Here is a 12638-nt window from a genome sequence, read left to right as displayed (position 1 = left end):
TCTACTTCATGTCTCCAAGCCTCAGTTTTCCTATATGTGAAATAGTACCTACCCAACAGGGTTGGAGTTAGGAGATAATGTATATAAATATCTTAGCCCAGTACTGCAGCAGAGTAAGAAAGCTTCGGAAATATTACTCCAACATTGTCTCTAATAGACATCTTGTCTTGCCTGAACAAATGCTTGCCTAATATCCAAATCCCATCATGACAACTCTTGCAGAAGAGGATATGCTTATGCTCATTTATACAATTTTCAATGAGTGGACATGCACAGGCTTAATTTTTTCTTTTAGATAACCAGCCTGTACATATGTGCAAAGTGTCTCCGAAAGGAGGCACCTTGATAAGGGTACTCTATATCACCCTGAGCCTTTCAAATATTAATAGAGCACATTCAAAAATAGATAAACAAAGTGAGAAACAAACACTAAAGATATGAACAGACAACTCACAAAAGAGGAACTAAGAAGAGATAATAAATCCTAAAAAGAGAATCCATGTTTCAATTGTTACCATAGTCAGTAATTTTTCATTAACCATCTCTCCTGTTGACAACAGGTGTTTTCATGCTCTGTTCATGAGCGCATAAACTGGAAAAGCAGTTTTCAGGAGCAATATGGTAGTGTCTTATCAAAACTAAAATTGTGTGTACCCTGTGAGTCAGCCATACCATTTCTCAGTATGTCCCCTACAGAAACCCTGACACGTGTGAACGTGGGCGTATGTACATACGTACAAGGATAGGCATCCTAGCATTGTCTGTAACACCGAAAAACTGGAAGCAAGTTCAACATCCACCAATATGGGAATGTTTAAATAATCTGTAGTACATCCATTGCATGGAATGCTGTGCATCAAATCAAAGAATGAAGGAAGTCTATGTGTATTGACATCTAAAGATCTTCAAGGCACATTCGATAAGGAAAAAGCAAAATTGAGAATAATAGAGTGGATCCCGTCTGGGTGGCTCACTTGGTTAGAGCATCCTCACAATACACCAAGGTATCAGGTTCCATCTCTGATTGGGGCACATATAAGAAGCAACCAATGAACGCATAAATAAGTAGAACAACAAACCGATATTTCTCTCTCTCTGTTCATCTTTCTCTCTAAAATCAATAAATAAAAAAATTTAAATACAGTAGGCTACTATTTATATACAAGAAGTTTTAAACTTATAAAATGTGTTCTGTTTATATATGTACATAAACTTATGTATGTAAATACATGGTCTAGAAGGACAACCTCAAGTTTTTAACAGATGTTTGGGAGAAGAATAACCCAACACTGCTGCTAGCTCATGTAATGGCTTTATGAGAATTTTTTTAAGGCTCTTTCTTCCAGACAATTTACTCTCATCTGCTGGAAAAGTATCATTAAGAAATGCACAGCCCTGGCTGGAGTGGCTCAGTGGACTGAGCATCAGCCTGTGAACAGAAAGGTCGCTGGTTCAATCCCCGGTCTGGGCACATGCCTGGGTTGCAGACCAGGGCCCCAGTTGGGGGTATGCAAGAGGCAACCTGTTGATTTTCCGCTCACACATCAATGTTTCTCTTTCCCTCTCTTTCTCCCTCCCCTCTCTCTAAAAATAAATAAAATCTTTAAAAAATCAAAATAAACATGTATAAACCTACTGCCCTATGAATAGTGCCTTTAGGGTTGTTCAGGATATTACCCACCCAGCCATGTTCTGCGGCCCTCGAGGACATGCCCTTTATGCACAACAGTTGGCCATCCTACAGCGAGACCAAGATCAAGGTTTATCCTGAGGTCCGTATAAAGTAAATTAACTTGGCCACGTGGATAAACATCGGTTAGTTTTCAGTGTACAAAGGCCAAAACAATGAGCTTTGGGGATTACGTTATTGCCAACATCTAAGATTTAATGCTTCAAAGTTCAAGGAGGATGTGAGTAGCAGTAACACTTGGGGACCAGACGGGTCCCCAAATTAATTACCTCTCAAACCCTTCCTTTCAGATGGCAGGAATGCAACAAATTCTTCTATAATGAAGCATCATTTTCCAGCAGTACCAAGCATCTATTCTCTGCTTCTCTTTGTTTCGAATCCTGTTTTGGAGGCACTGCCCATTGGTAAGGTATTTGCAGCAACTGCTCAAGGCAACTTGGAATAGTTTTGCAATATTAATTCAAATTCCTGTGAAATCTCTCTGTTTGTGGGATTGATATAATAACATGGCTGAGATGTGGCACTGATTCTTTTTACTGGCAAATAATTGACATTGAACATCACAACTGTGAACATTTTTGTATGAAAATATTAAATATTTCATTGATTTTTTGAGAAAATCAAATTTCAAATGACCAGTTTGTTTAAATAATTTAATTAGCAAATTTTATGTTTATTAAATATACTTTTTTATTTTTAAGAGGTGATATTGAATGTTTAAGAAGAATAATTTTTGGAAAGCACCTGAAAGTTTTGATTAAAATATATTCGAATTTTTTCATTTTGACTATAGTTACACCTTATTTTTAATTCTTGAGATCATTACTATCAATAGAAAACAAATTATGTAAAATCTTGATTATAATGATAAAATTAATGATTTAGCTAAAATAAGGTTAAGAAAAATAACTCTATGGACTAAATATGTAACACTCATTTATGAGTTCTGAAAGTATTTTATTTTTTTTGTTCATGCAAATATCTTCAGTCCATCAACAGAACTCTCAGACATGCCCAATAATAATTAAACTTAACTCTGGCTGTATGGCTCAGTAGATTGAGTGCTGGACTGTGAAGCAAAGGGTTGCCGGTTCGATTCCCAGTCAGGACACAAGCCTGGGTTGTGACCAGGTCCCCAGTTGGGGTACATACCATAAGAGGCAATCACACATTAATGTTTCTGTCCCTCTCTTTCTCCCTCCCTCCTCCTCTCTCTAAAAATAAAAACATGAAATCTTTTTTAAAAAATAATTAAGCTTAGTCATCTTTGATATTTACCAAATGTCAATCATATAAAAACATGGCTCTGAACATATTTTTTAATTTTGACATTATGAAGGTAAGCCTGTCAAGGTAGAAGAATAGATTATATTTTAGTTAACAGTTTGTTAGCTTGATTTATAATGTGTAAGTATTTAGGTATATGTGTGTGTCTCTATTTTACTCTTGCCCAAGACCTATAAATGCTGGTGGCACATTTATGGATATACATATGCATAGCCATAAATAAATATGGAAAATAAAATTAACATCATATCATACAGTAAAGTGCAGCATGGGGAATAGAGTCAATAATACTGCAATAACCATGAATGGTGACAGATGGGTACTAGACTTCTAGGGCTCATCAAGTTATATCAATGCCTAACCACTGTGCTGTACATCTGAAACTAATACAATATTTAATCTTAACTGTAATTAAAAGATTTGAATATACAGTTTTAAAAACCTGACATCACAGTACAAAGAGACATAATTTTTTTAAAGAACAAGAATAAAAAGCATCACATCATACAGAAATATCATTTCAAGATACATCTGAGACCTAAATGTGAAGGTAAAACTATTAAGTTTCCAGGTGAATATTTAGGAAGATTTTTGCTAAACTTTGAGGTAGACCAATTTTTTTTTAAAAACAGGGCACAAAATATTAATCATTAAGTAAATTTTGATAAATTGGACTACATTAAAATTAAGAAATTCTGTTCATCAAAAGATGTCATTAAGAGAGTCAAAAAACTAACCAGAATGAAAGAAGGTATTTGTAATATATAAATCTGACAAAGGACTTGTACACAGAACGTATAAACAGCCCCTTGAAATCAAGTTTTTAAAAAATCAGACAACCCACACTGTCTGGGGTGGTTCAGTAGATTGAGTGCTGGCCTGTGAACCAGAGTCACTAGTTCAATTCCCAGCCAGGATACATTCCTGGGCTGCGAGGCAGGTTGGGGGTGTAGAAGAGGCAACCACACTTTGGCATTTCTCTCTCTCTCTTGTTCCCTCCCTTCCCCTCTCTACAGAAATAAATAAAATATTTTTTTCAGAAAATAGACAACCCAGTAGAAAAATGAGCACATTCTTGAGCTCCAAGAAGATAACATTCAAATCAACAATAAATAAGGCCCTGGCTGGTGTAGCTCAGTGGATTGAGCACAGGCCTGCGAACCACATGATCACAGTTCGATTCCCAGTCAGGGCACATGCTTGGGTTGCAGGCCGGTTCCCTGCAGGCCAGTTCCCAGCAAGGGTCGCATGAAAGGCAACCATACATTGATGTTTCTTTCCCTCTCCTTCCCCTCTATAGATAAATAAATAAAATCTTTAAAAAAAACAATAAATACATAACGAGATGGTCAGCCTTATTACTTTCCAGGGAAATAGTTTTTAAAACTGCTGGCCATAATAAGACTTATAACAACACTGAATTTTGCTGAGGATATGGAGCAACTGGAACTCTCACAATCCACTTTGGAAATTTCTTCATTACTATGTATGAAAACTGAACATACACCTACCCCATAGCCTAGTAAATGTACTCCTGAATATATGTCCAACATAAATGCACATGTATGTTTGCTAAATATGTATAAGGCTGTATAGATAGGGATGTTTGTAATAACACTGTTCACAATATTCCCAGACTGTCAACAACCCAAATGACCATCAACACTGAGAGCTAGATAAATTTTGTGTATTTATGCACCACTGAGAGTGAATGCACCCACTGCTATGCACATAACATGGATAACTTTTATAGCATAATGTTCAGTGAAAGAAACCAAACATTGAAGAGTACACAAAAGACACAGCAGGCAAAAGGCATCTGTAGTATTAGTAGTCATGGCCGTGGGAAGCTGTGACTGGATGAGGCATGAAATAATATTCTATTTCTTGATCTGGCTAGTTTCACACAGTTGCATAGGACAATGGATACACAGAGTCAGGAAAGGGTCTAATTTGATTCCCCTCACACATTGTGCAGCTCAGCACCTCCCAGCTATGAATAATGTATATAATGTCCCTCCTGTAAATTGAGTTAATTCCTTAAGGTTCTTCCCAGAATATCCTCTTGGGAATGGGAGCCTAGTTAGCTCCTAGCAGAAGCACTTTGCTCTTCTCCAGGACTAGGTCCCCAGGGTGGGTCACATGACAATATGGCAGTGTCTTCCCCTTACCCTCTTCTGCACCCCGGAATAATCACTGAAGTCTGTGGTTTTGCTGGACCTGACAGTAGTCCCGTCTGCCCCTTGATGAGAGGATGTTCTCATTGCTTCAATGTTTGGCAATTTTCTTCTCTCAGCCTCCTAAGTGTCTTGATAAGTATCATTGGAAAATGCAGCTGCAGCTTCACGAATTTCCCCCCTCCAGCCCTGGCTGGGTGGCTCCTTTGGAGTGTAGTTCCATACACCCAGAAGGCTGCGGATTTGACTCCCACTCAAGGCACATGCCTGGGTGGCAAGTTTGATCCCCAGTCCCAGTGCACATGGCAGGCAACCAATAGATGTTTTTTTCTCTCTCTCCCTTCCTCTCTCTCAGATCAGTGAAAACATGTCCTCAGGCGAGGAATAAATACATAAAATGCATATACACTGTGATATGTGTAGCCAATAAGTTGGTTACTAGGAATACAGTGTGGCTCTCACTTATGCAAAGGATTTATGTCCAGAGTTACTTATTTTAGCATTGTTTACAATCTAGATGTCCCTTATTAAGGGATTGATTGACTAAATAAGGGGATGAATGAGTTAGTTAAAAAACAGAAAAGAATGACTTCCACCCCATATGACAAGGCTGTGCATTCAGTCCCAGGTCAGGGCACACAGGAATCAACAAATATATGCATAAGTAAGTGGAATAACAAACTGATCTCTCTCTCTCTCTCCCCCTCTCCCTCCCTCCCTTGCTCTCTCGGATCAATAAATAAAAATTTTTAAAAGTAAATGCAGAACACTGTCTTCTGCTTCCTGCATCCTTTTAAGGAAATAGATAAATAAGAAAGAATGACTTCCAAGGTGAAATTTTAACCCCTTGGTTAAAAGTTACATAAAGAAAATATCCCTCTGTTGGTATATCCCAGTAAGGACATATAAGAAACGATACTAGTGGACAACTAGGAACAAACCACATGGCCCGGCCCTACCGCCCCCAGGGAACAATACCAGCTTGGGGATCAGCAGATGAAATCTGTGATAGGGAATAGTGCAAAACCCTTTGCTTGGCCTTTGTCTCCAGAAATTTCCACCCCACTGCCATGAAAAGAATGTAGGGCAGCGTAATTAGATTAAGCAAACAGGTTGGGAAGGCAGACCAGCTGGGTTTGAATTCCAGCAAGCAAACTTGGGCAACTCATTGAACTTATCTATGATACAATGTTCTTATTTGAAAATGAGAATCATATACAGAACATATTCAGAGAGGTGTGGGGGGGGCTGTGAATGAGTTAATCCACATAGGAAATTGAGTTTCTGGGACACGGCAACAGCTAAAAAAAATGTGAGCTATTATTAGTATTATTAGACCCGGAGAGGGAAGAACTGGTAGTCTTAAGACAAGGACACTTGCTTTTCAGTGTAAACACTAGGATCTTTTTCCTTCTCCTTCTCCTTTCCCACTCCCTTTCCCCTTCCTTCCCATGAGCATGATTTTCTTCAGGGGGAAAAATTATTTGGCTGAATTCAAAGAAAATCCAAGGCCCTGGCTGGTGTAGCTCAGTGGATTGAACACGGGCCCGAGAACCAAAGAACCTTGGTTCGATTCCCAGTCAGGGCACATGCCTGGGTTGCAGGCCAGGTCCCAGTGCAGGATGCACAAGAGGCAACCATACATCGATATTTCTCTCCCTCTCTCCTTCCCTTCCCCCCTAGAGATAAATAAATAAAATCTTTTTTTAAAAAAAAGAAAGAAAGAAAATCCAGGTCATGGTAGATTCAAATGAACTGTTCAGCTCCACCCCAAGGTTCACTGGTGCAGATCACTCATTCACTCATTAGGATGAGGGCCAGGTTCCCCTCCCTCCACAGAACTGCATGAATTCACCCAAATGCATCTATTGCACCCCCTTTTCATTAATTCTTCCTTAGAGCACAGCATAAATGATTAAATTCGACCTTTCTGTGTTACAATCACATCAGACCACACTGCCCTGAGACTCATCCAGATGACCTGACTGGACTTGGACTTGGACTACCCTGAATGCCACAGTCCCACCTGCCCAGCCTGCTGCGGACCTGAGCACTTCTCACTGGGGCCCCTGTCTCTGGGTCCCTCCCTGGACTCCAGCCCGCAGGTGGATGAGCCAGGTCCTTCCCTGCTCAAAAGTTTTGTTGCTCAACTGCATATAGAATTAAGTACTAATTAAAACAAAAACAAAATGACAAATTGAAGGGTTTCTTTTGTTTGTTTGGCTATCTGATTGGCACAGATTAAACAAACAAAGAGAACCCTGTCTGGTGTGGCTCAGTGGATTGAGTGTCAGCCTGCAAACTGAAAGGCTGCTGGTTTGATTCCCAGTCAGGGCACATGCCTGAATTGCAGGCCAGGCCCCCAGGTGTGGGTGTGTGAGAGGCAACCAATGTTTCTCGATCTCTCCCTCTCTTTCTCCCTTCCTTCCCCTCCCTCTAAAAATAAATAAATAAAATCTTAAAAAATAGAATTAAAAAAAAAACCAAGAGAAACAAGAATTCTCATACCCTATTGGTCAAGCTAACCGTTTTCCTTTAGATAAACCTAGGAATACCTATTAACATGTGTAACCTGCACGCCTTTTGCCTCAGCATTTCCCCTTTTGGAAATCTAGCGTAAGAAAATAATCCCTGCTCTGGCTGGCGTTGCTCAGGTTGTTGGGTGCCATCTGGCAAACTGAAAGGTCGCTGGTTTGATTTCAGTCAGGGCACATGCCTGGGTTTCGGCTGGACCCCTGGTCAACGTGGGGACAAGAAGCAACCGATCAATGTTTCTTTCTCACGCCAGTGTTTCGCTCCGTCTCTTTCTTCGTTCCTTCTCCTCGCTCCAAAAATAACTGAAATCTTTTTTAAATAGTAGTCCTTTAAAAAAATGATCTGGGGCATGGAGAAAATAATCCAGGTATACAAAGATGGTTGTATGAAGATTAAATGTGCCTTTATCCTCCCAAGGACATTTTTTTTCATTGTTTTTAAGGAGAGAGGGAGGAAGAAAGGAAGGTGAGAGAAACATCAAGAGGAGAGAGAAGGATCAATTGGTTGCCTCCCATACACAACCGGACCAGGGTCTGAACTCTCAACCTATGTGTGTGCCCTGACTGGGAATTGAACCTGCAGCCCTTTGGTTGGAACAATGCTTCCACCGACTGGGCCATACCAGCCAGGACCAAATGTAGCTTTAAATGATAATAATAGAGGAATGGTTAGCTACTTATGGTGTATTCCATAATGGAATACTGTACACCCATTAAAATGATTACATGGATTGATATTTATTGACATGAAAAATACCTATTATATAAAACAATGTTTGACACATCATACACATTCAATAAAAGTATTTATTGAATTAATAACTGTTTATATTAGGCTTAAAAAGTTATAAAACTGTGTATGTTCCTATTTTTTTATTTTTTTAAATGTATCTGTTACACTATACAATATATATACATTAATATATATGTAGCCCTGGCTGGTGTAGCTCAGTGGATTGAGCGCGGGCCTGGGAACCAAGCAACCACGGTTCGATTCCCAGTCAGGGCACATGCCTGGGTTGCAGGCCAGTTCTCTCCCTCTCTCCTTCCTTTCCCCTCTAGAGATAAATAAATAAAATCTTTAAAAAAAAATATATATATATATATGTATCTCCCCCCCATTCTTTGTCCATCTATCATCTATCTCTATCTTACTATCTGAAAATATCTTGGAAAAATATTTACAAAAACAGTGAAGAGTAGAGTTGGAAGAAGTAGAGTTTTCACTTTCTACCGATTGGACTTTGGTACTGCTTAATTTTTAAATAATTAATATATATCAATTTTATGATTCATTTACATTTTGAAAAAAAACAACCATTTTGTGTGGAATTCACAAATAAATAGGAATTCCTATGGGTGATAGTTGTGTAAATTTCTGAAATCTTTACAAGAATAATTTGACATTAGTTTTCACAATTCTTGAAAATGTGCCTACCACACAATGCACCGACCTCACTTAAAGAAATTTACACAAAGGAAGCAAATAATTCCCATTAAAATGCCTAATAATAGAAGGTAGTCAAATAAATTGCAATACCCATATGATGGAATATGCAGCCAGAAAAATGTGATTATATTTTTGAGTATTAAGAAAGCATCCCTCCCTTTTCCTAGAGCCATTTGCTCTCTCCTGTTCAGTATGTGCTAATCATTATCTCAGTGGAAAAGTATTTTTAAGATTTACAGGTGAAGAAGGTACTGTGAACAGATGAAAATGAGCTCAGACAGACCCTAGCTTTCCTTCCCCTCCCCCCACCCCCACCTCACCAGGACCCTGGGCAAGCGAAGATAGTGACGTTTAATTGGCTGAGATTAATTTCTACTAGATGGAAGGGGACTTGAAAATATACTAACTCCCATTATAAGACGAATTTAAAAAGTTATAATTCTTACACACCCGATTTTGCATCTAATATGATTGATTCTAAGACTTTAAAACATGCACGAAAAAGATTAAAATATGTCAAGAGATTCATATAGTGAATTTTTAGGGGTTTCTTTTTTGCATTTCTTTTACTTTTTAGAGTAAGAATCATAAGAATCTCACTTTGGAACTGAAAGAAATAGTTCTATCAGGAATGCTTCTGACCACTTTTCCTGCTTTGCTTTGAATAACACACTCTAAATGCTAAGTTCCCACTTCATTCTCAGTATGGAAGTGTTTAAACTAATAGCTTATCTTTGCCAATCTCATCTTTACCAATCTCATCTTTCTGACTCTGTATTAAATCCAGTTTTCTGAAGAATTTTCTCTTAATTATGCTTGTGTTTTCGTCCCCACAGAGAGGGCGGAAGTAGGCACAAGAACCTTGCTGTCATGGGCATGGACGGTTGACACAAAGTCCGCTTCAATGTGCGTGACAACAAAACAGAATTGCGTCGTCTCTGTGACAAAGTAGTTCTTTTTCAAGAGAAATTAAGTCAGTGAAACAAAATTGGACAATGGTCTCCACAGTGTTTTCAATTACATGCATGTGAGAGGAGATGTCTGGGGGGTGAAGGTCAAAGTTGGAGGTGACACAAAGCCCTGGCCTGAATTCTCATCGTAGTTCTGTCACTAATTCACTGTCTTGAGGTCCTCTGAGCCCATTTTGAAGAGGGTTTAAACTGATGACCTGGTGAGAACCCTCAGTGTTCAGACTAGTGCCCTCGATCCAGGTAATGCTATTGAAGAGCTATATGCAGAATCTTTCTGCATGCAAGTTCTCATGTCCTTCTCAGAGCATCATATATTCTGGAAACAACAAGGTGTCTAACTTACAGATGATTACATTGAAGAAGCCACAGATTAAAGTTGACAAGATCTCTCAGCTGGGTTGTGGGACAACAGAGATCAAAACCCAGGACTTCAGGCCTCCGGAACGCTAACTACTACAGGAAAAGCACCCAAGCTGCGAATGTTTGTCAAGTGCTTCCCAGGAGCAGGCACCAGGACAGGGGCTTGTTATGGTGGTTTTACCTTCCCCCAGCCATGAAAGCAGTCTTTTATAACCTGTCTTGGAGGCAACATACCATTGTTTCTACTGTATGCTTTCAGATACACAGGCCAAGGCTGATACAGTGTGGGAGAGAACTACCTAAGGGCACAAATGCCCGAAGGCAGTCCTTGGGGGCTCTCTTAGAAGTGGCTATCACAGCATCTAAGAGAGAGGGGAAGGGAGGGAGGAAGAGAGGGACAAAAACATTAATATGTGATTGCTCCTAGAGCGCCCCCTACTGGGAACCTGGCCTGCAATCCAGGCATGTGCCCTGACTGGGAATCAAACAGGCGGTCTTCTGGTTTGCAGGCTGGTGCTCAATCCACTGAGCCACACCAGCCAGGGCCACAGTTTCATTTTTAAACAATGAATGTCTACTCACTTCTGGGAATTATAAACTTACCCATGGTTGGCCAAGCCGGTTTGTAGAGGCATATGTGGCTAGGAGTATAAATTTCCTTGCTCTCTTGGCATTTAATTTTGCTATATTCTCTGTTGTGCTTATCTGACCTCTAAGCATTGTATACAAGGCACTGTTGGTATTAGTTACTTAATTATAGGTCTCTATTTCCCTGTTGAAGTAACTAACCTTACATAAAATTCCACCAGTTCTTATTATAAGTTTACTGGTGTGTGATACTTACCTGGCAGGGTAGACACCATAATCACAAAGGTGGTTTTCCAAGGGCAAGGCTCACCTACTGCACTCTGGGTGCACAGATCCCTGCAATTTCCCCAAATGTGGGAAACTTGACTGCATACTTTGTGATAGTGGAGACCGTGTTTGTGCTTTCACCTGGGGAAAAAATTACTGCTGTGTGTTTTTATGTTAAATGCTTTTCTTCCCCTAAAGGGTTCCAACTCTATTTTAATGACTATGACATCTTTCTTTAGAGTCTTTGTTCCACTGTGGGTACAAATTTATATACCCCAGTGTGTACTGGAGGAGAAATACAGGTACCATTGGGGGCATTTGCATGCATATAGGCATGTAGTTATAAAATGTACTCTTAAATTTGCCTATGCCTAAATAAAAAGCTTCTATTAGTTAACCCACAATTTAAAAATATTGTAAATCCAGGCAATTTGTCCTTCCTCCAAGTCCGTTTTGAAGAGTGGATTTCTTTTTCTTTTGGGGCATCCATCCCAGGTTTAGAGAAGATGAGTCTTCCTCAACAACAAAATACTGCATGTAGGAACAAATGGGCTTTGAATGATTGATATGGGGTCAATGAATAAGTAGACCAGTGTTTGCTTTGTTGCTATGATAGGGTGGCACTGTGATATAGATGTACTGTGATATTAGAAGTATTAGTTGAAATAATATATGTAGACATATAAACTGCTTCTGTCTAGTGCTGGAAGTGTCTGATTTGTGTGAAGTGAGTTGAATTTTTGGCCAGTTGCAAAGAATGAGGTGGAAAGAGTCTTCAGGCTCTGGGAGCACGTGGATGTGTGTGGTGCTTGAACAGGTGTCTGGTTGAGATTTTACTCATATCTCTGTGCCCAGAGGTTCAAACGGTGAACAAGACACAGTTCCCGTCCCCTGGGAGTTTGTCAGAGGAAGACAGGCAAATGAAGCAGCAATTAAAATACCGTGAGAAGTATGATGGGGTAGATACAGGAAACTAGCTCACACATTTATTTTTAGGTGAACATGTAAATTAGTAGGCAGAGAGTAATTGGAGGCAGAAAGAAGTGGATGGAAAAAAAGGCCTCTGGGGAAAGTAACCTCACAGGGTGATCTGATCATAAATTCCTAACTGGGCAGCTCATGCCCAAGGCATGTAACCTTTTCATTTACCTTTGCCTGAAGCAAGCTCTGTCCATTGTTTCTGTACATCTAGGTGAACACACCTTTTCAGTAAAATCCAAAGTACGTACCCTCAAGTAAACACACAATCTTGTTAACTATCCCAGTATCCAATCCTCACCTTGCTTTCTCCCACCCCCATGTAACCTTCCTTAC

General features: G+C 39.6%; 1 non-coding gene across 1 annotated transcript; it reads left to right on the top strand.

Annotated features, from left to right (window-relative positions):
- The first annotated feature begins 11305 nt into the window (after positions 1–11305).
- Positions 11306–11468, top strand: LOC119035290 (U1 spliceosomal RNA). Its single transcript, XR_005079762.2, has one exon. It is a non-coding gene; the product is annotated as a U1 spliceosomal RNA (small nuclear RNA).
- Positions 11469–12638: the final 1170 nt, after the last annotated feature.

Source organism: Artibeus jamaicensis, unplaced genomic scaffold, assembly GCF_021234435.1.
Source record: "Artibeus jamaicensis isolate MK-2021 breed Jamaican fruit bat unplaced genomic scaffold, CSHL_Jam_final contig_3230, whole genome shotgun sequence".
Classification (NCBI taxonomy): Eukaryota; Metazoa; Chordata; class Mammalia; order Chiroptera; family Phyllostomidae; genus Artibeus; species Artibeus jamaicensis.
Note: the sequence above shows the minus strand (reverse complement) of the source record. Positions and strands in the feature narration are given on the sequence as shown.